Genomic DNA, 5,868 nt, shown 5'->3' with positions numbered 1-5,868 from the left:
ACAAGGCCGACCAGGAAAACAGGTCTACCCACGGGCTGGGTGGCCGGAGGCTAAGGCCGGCAAGGACAACATGTCTGACCACGGGCCGGTCATAGGTAAGCCAAGACGGGGCCGAGATGACAGGTCTACCCACAAGCCGGGCAGGCGGAGGCCGAGGCCGGACGGGGACAACAGGTCTACCCTGGGCCCCGGCGCCTGGCAGCCGAGGCCGGCCAGGGAAATAGGTCTACCCAGGTGCCGGGCGGCCGGAGGCTAAGGCCAGACAGGGAGACAGGTCTACCAAGGGACCGGGCGGAGGTAAGCTAAGACGGGGCCCAGATAACAGGCCTACCCAGGACCTTTGCGTCTGGAGTCCGAGGCCATCCAGGGCAACAGGTCTACCCATGAACTGGGCGCCTGGAGGCTGAGGCCTTTCAGGGAAACAGGTCTACCTGGAGGCCGGGAGCCTGGAGGCTAAGACCAGCCAGGGCAAAAGGTCTACCCACGGGCCGGGTGGCCAGAGGCTAAGGCCGGCAAGGGCAACATGTCTACAGAGAGGCTCGTCGCCTTGACGCCGAGGCCGGCCAGGGAAACAGGTCTACCCAGGGGCCGGGCGACCGGAGGCTGAGGCCTGCCAGGACAACACGTCTTCCCTGGAGCCGGACGCCTGGAGGCTAAGGACGGCCAGGGAAACAGGTCTACCCACGGTCCGGGTGGCCGGAGGCTAAGGCCGGCAAGGACAACAGGTCTACCCACGGGCCGGTCAACCGGATGGCAATGCTGGCCAGGGCAACAGGTCTACCCACGGGCCGGGCGGACCTAAGCCAAGACGGGGCCAAGACAACAGGGCTACCCACAAGCCAGGCAGGCAAAGGCCGAGGCCGGCCGGGGACAAAAGGTCTACCCAGGGGCCCGGTGCATGAAGGCCAAGGCCGGCCAGTGCAACAGGTCTACCCATGGAACTGGGCAGCCGGAGGCTAAGGCCAGCCAGGACAACAGGTCGACTCACGGTCACGGCGCCTGGAGCCCGAGTCCGGCCGGGCACAACAGGTCTACACACGGGCCCGGCGCGTGAAGGCCGAGTCCGGACATGGTAAACGGTCTACCCAGGGGCTAGTCGGCCGCCAGCTAAGGCCGGCCAGCTCAACAGGTCTACCCACGGGCCTGGTGCCTGGAGGCCGAGGCCGGCCAGGACAACAGGTCTACCCAGGCGTTATGCGGCCAGAGGCTAAGGCCGGCCAGAACAACAGGTTTACCCACGAGGCCGCTCTGCCGGAGGCTATGGAAGGCCATGGCAACAGGTCTACCCAAGGGCCGAGCAGAGGTAAGCCAAGACAGGGCCGAGACAGCAGGTCAACCCAGGGCCCCGGTGCCTGGAGGCCAAGGCCTGCCAGGGACACAGGTCTACCCACAGGGCCTGGCGGGCGGAGGCCAAGGACAACATGGACAACAGGCCTACCCAAGGGCCCGTTGGCCGGAGGCCGAGGCCGGCCAGGCCAACAGGTCTTCCATCGGGCCTGTCAGCCGCAGGCCGAGGCCGGCCAGGGCAACAGGTCGACCCACTGGACGGGCAGAGGAAAGCCAAGACGGGGCCGAGACAACAGGGCTACCCACAAGCTGGGCAGGCGGAGGCCGAGGCCGGCGGGGGACAACAGGTCTACCCAGGGGCCCGGCACTTGCGGCTGAGGCCGGCCAGGGCAACAGGTCTTCCCAGGGGCCGGGCGGCCGGAGGCTAAGGCCGGCCAGCACAGCAGGTCTACCCACGGGCCGGTCGGCCAGAGGCTAAGGCCGGCATGGGCAGCAGGTCTCCCCACGGTCCCAGCGCCTGGAGGCCGAGGCCCGCCGGGGACAGCAGGTCTACCCTGTGCCCCGGCGCCTGGAGGCCGAGGCTTGCCAGGGCAACAGGTCTACACAAGGGCCGAGCAGAGGTAAGCCAAGGCAGGGCCGAGACAGCAGGTCAACCCAGGGCCCCGGTGCGTGGAGGCCAAGGCCTGCCAGGGACACAGGTCTACCCACAGGGCCTGGCGGGCGGAGGCCAAGGACGACATGGACAGCATGTCTACCCAAGGGCCTGTCGTCCGGAGGCCAAGGCCGGCCAGGACAACAGGTCTACCCATGGTCCGGTCTGCCGGAAGCTAAGGCCGGCTAGGGAGACAGGTCTACCCGGGGGCCAGGCGGAGGAAAGCCAACACAAGGCCCAGACAACAGGTCTACCCAGGGCCCTGGCGCCTGGAGTCCGAGGCCATCCAGGGCGACAACCGGTCTACCCACAGACTGGGCGCCTGGAGGCCGAGGCCCGCCGGGGACAGCAGGTCTACCCTGTGCCCCGGCGCCTGGAGGCCGAGGCCGGCCAGGGCAACAGGTCTACCCAGGGGCCGGGCGACCAGAGGCTAAGGCCGGACAGGGAGACAGGTCTACCCAGGGGCCGGGCAGAGGAAAGCCAACACGGGGCCAAGACAACAGGTCTACCCAGGGCCTTGGCGTCTGGAGTCCGAGGCTGTGCAGGGAAACAGGTCTACCCCGAACTGGGCGCCTGGAGGCTGAGGCCTGCACGGACAACAGGTCTACCCTGGAGCCGGGCGCCTGGAGGCTAAGGACGGCCAGGGCAAAAAGTCTACCCACGAGGCCGGTCGGCCGGAGGCTAAGGAAGGCCATGGCAACAGGTCTACCCAAGGGCCGAGCAGAGGTAAGCCAAGACAGGGCCGAGACAACAGGTCAACCCAGGGCCCCGGTGCCTGAAAGCCAAGGCCCGCCAGGGACACAGGTCTACCCACAGGGCCTGGCGGGCGGAGGCCAAGGACGACAGGGACAACAGGTCTACACAAGGGCCGGTTGGCCAGAGGCCAAGGCCGGCCAGGACAACAGGTCTACCCATGGGCCGGTTGGCTGGAGGCTAAGGCCGGCCAGGGAGACAGGTCTACCCGGGGGCCAGGTGGAGGAAAGCCAACACGAGGCCCAGACAACAGGTCTACCCAGGGCCCTGGCGCCTGGAGTCCGAGGCCGTCCAGGGTACCAGATGTACCCACAGACTGGGCGCCTGGAGGCTGAGGCCGGCAAGGGCAACATGTCTACCCATGGGCCAGTCGGCCAGAGGCTAAGGCCGGCATGGGCAACAGCTCTCCCCACGGTCCCGGCGCCTGGAGGCCGAGGCCCGCCGAGGACAGCAGGTCTACCCTGGGCCCCCGTGCCTGGAGGCCGAGGCCGGCCATGGCAACTGGTCTACCCAGCGACCCGGCGCCTGGAGGCCGAGTCCGGCCGGGGACAACAGGTCTACGAAGGGTCCCGGTGCCTGGAGGCCAAACCCGGCCAGGACAACAAATCTACCCACGGGCCCAGCGCCTGAAGGCCGAGGCTGGCCAGGGCAAGAGGTCTACCCACGGGCCGAGCGTAGGTAAGCCAAGACGGGCCTGAGACGACAGGTCTACCCCCAAGCCGGGCAGGCGGAGGCCAAGGCCAGCCAGGGACAGCAGGTCTACCCAGCGGCCCGGCGCCTGACAGCAGAGTCAAGCCAGGGCAACAGGTCTACCAACGGAGCTGGGCGGACGGAGGACAAGGCCGACCAGGAAAACAGGTCTACCCACGGGCTGGGTGGCCGGAGGCTAAGGCCGGCAAGGACAACATGTCTGACCACGGGCCGGTCATAGGTAAGCCAAGACGGGGCCGAGATGACAGGTCTACCCACAAGCCGGGCAGGCGGAGGCCGAGGCCGGACGGGGACAACAGGTCTACCCTGGGCCCCGGTGCCTGGCAGCCGAGGCCGGCCAGGGAAACAGGTCTACCCAGGTGCCGGGTGGCCAGAGGCTAAGGCCAGACAGGGAGACAGGTCTACCAAGGGACCGGGCGGAGGTAAGCTAAGACGGGGCCCAGATAACAGGCCTACCCAGGACCTTTGCGTCTGGAGTCCGAGGCCATCCAGGGCAACAGGTCTACCCATGAACTGGGCGCCTGGAGGCTGAGGCCTTTCAGGGAAACAGGTCTAGCTGGAGGCCGGGAGCCTGGAGGCTAAGACCAGCCAGGGCAAAAGGTCTACCCACGGGCCGGGTGGCCGGAGGCTAAGGCCGGCAAGGGCAACATGTCTACAGAGAGGCTCGTCGCCTTGACGCCGAGGCCGGCCAGGGAAACAGGTCTACCCAGGGGCCGGGCGACCGGAGGCTGAGGCCTGCCAGGACAACACGTCTTTCCTGGAGCCGGACGCCTGGAGGCTAAGGACGGCCAAGGAAACAGGTCTACCCACGGTCCAGGTGGCCGGAGGCTAAGGCCGGCAAGGACAACAGGTCTACCCACGGGCCGGGCGGACCTAAGCCAAGACGGGGCCAAGACAACAGGGATACCCACAAGCCGGGCAGGCAAAGGCCGAGGCCGGCCGGGGACAAAAGGTCTACCCAGGGGCCCGGTGCATGAAGGCCGAGGCCGGCCAGTGCAACAGGTCTACCCATGGAACTTGGCGGCCGGAGGCTAAGGCCAGCCAGGACAACAGGTCGACTCACGGTCACGGCGCCTGGAGCCCGAGTCCGGCCGGGCACAACAGGTCTACACACGGGCCCGGCGCCTGAAGGCCGAGTCCGGACATGGTAAACGGTCTACCCAGGGGCTAGTCGGCCGCCGGCTAAGGCCGGCCAGCTCAAAAGGTCTACCCACGGGCCTGGCGCCTGGAGGCCGAGGCCGGCCAGGACAACAGGTCTACCCAGGCGTTATGCGGCCAGAGGCTAAGGCCGGCCAGAACAACAGGTTTACCCACGAGGCCGCTCTGCCGGAGGCTATGGAAGGCCATGGCAACAGGTCTACCCAAGGGCCGAGCAGAGGTAAGCCAAGACAGGGCCGAGACAACAGGTCAACCCAGGGCCCCGGTGCCTGGAGGCCAAGGCCTGCCAGGGACACAGGTCTACCCACAGGGCCTGGCGGCTGGAGGCTAAGGCCGGCCAGGACAACAGGTCTACCCATGGGCCGGTCGGCCAGAGGCCAAGGCAAACCAAGGCAACAGGTCTACCCACGGGAGTGGGCAGAGGTAAGCCAAAATGGGGCCCAAGACAACAGGTCTACCCATGGGCCGGGCGGAGGTAGCCAAGAAGGGGCCCGAGACAACAGGTATACCCACGGGCCTGGCGGCCGGAGGCCGAGGCCGGTGAGGACAACAGGTCTACCCAGGGGCCCGGTGCCTGACGGCCGAGGCAAGCCAGGGCAACGGGTCTACCAACGGAGCTGGTTGGCCGGAGGCTAAGGCCGGCCTTGGACGCCAGGCGCCGGGCCCCTGGGTAGACCTGTTGTCCCCCGCCGGCCTCAGCCTCTGCCTGCCCGGCTTGTGGGTAGACCTGTCGCCTCGGCCCCGTCTTGGCTTACCTACGACTGGCCTGTGGGTAGACCTGCTGCCCTGGCCGGCCTCAGCCTGCGGCCGACAGGCCCATTGGTAGACCTGTTGGCCTGGCCGGCCACGGCCTCTGCCTGCCTGGCTTGTGGGTAGACCTGTTGTCCTGGCCGGCCTTGGCCTCCGGCCGACCGGCCCGTGAGTAGACCGGTTGTCCTGGCCAGCCTTAGCCTCCGGCCGCCTGGCCCGCTGGGTAGACCTGTGTCCCTGGCAGACTGCGGCCTCCAGGTGCCGGGGCCCTGGGTAGACCTGTTTTCTCGGCCCTGTCTTTGCTTACTTCTGCCCGGCTCGTGCGTCGACCTGTTGTCCTGGACGGCCTTAGCCTCCGGCTGCCCGGTTCCGTGGGTAGACCTGTTGCCCTGGCCAGCCTCGGCCTTCAGGCGCTGTGCCCCTGGGTAGACCTGTTGTCCTGTCCGGATTTGGCCTCCAGGCGCCTGGACCCTTCGTTGACCTGTTGTACCCGGCGGGCCTCGGCCTCCAGGCGCCGGGACCATGGGGAGACTTGTTGCCCATGCCGGCCTTAGACT

Source organism: Anomalospiza imberbis, unplaced genomic scaffold, assembly GCF_031753505.1.
Source record: "Anomalospiza imberbis isolate Cuckoo-Finch-1a 21T00152 unplaced genomic scaffold, ASM3175350v1 scaffold_450, whole genome shotgun sequence".
NCBI classification, from domain to species: Eukaryota; Metazoa; Chordata; class Aves; order Passeriformes; family Viduidae; genus Anomalospiza; species Anomalospiza imberbis.
This window is presented reverse-complemented; position numbering follows the sequence as displayed.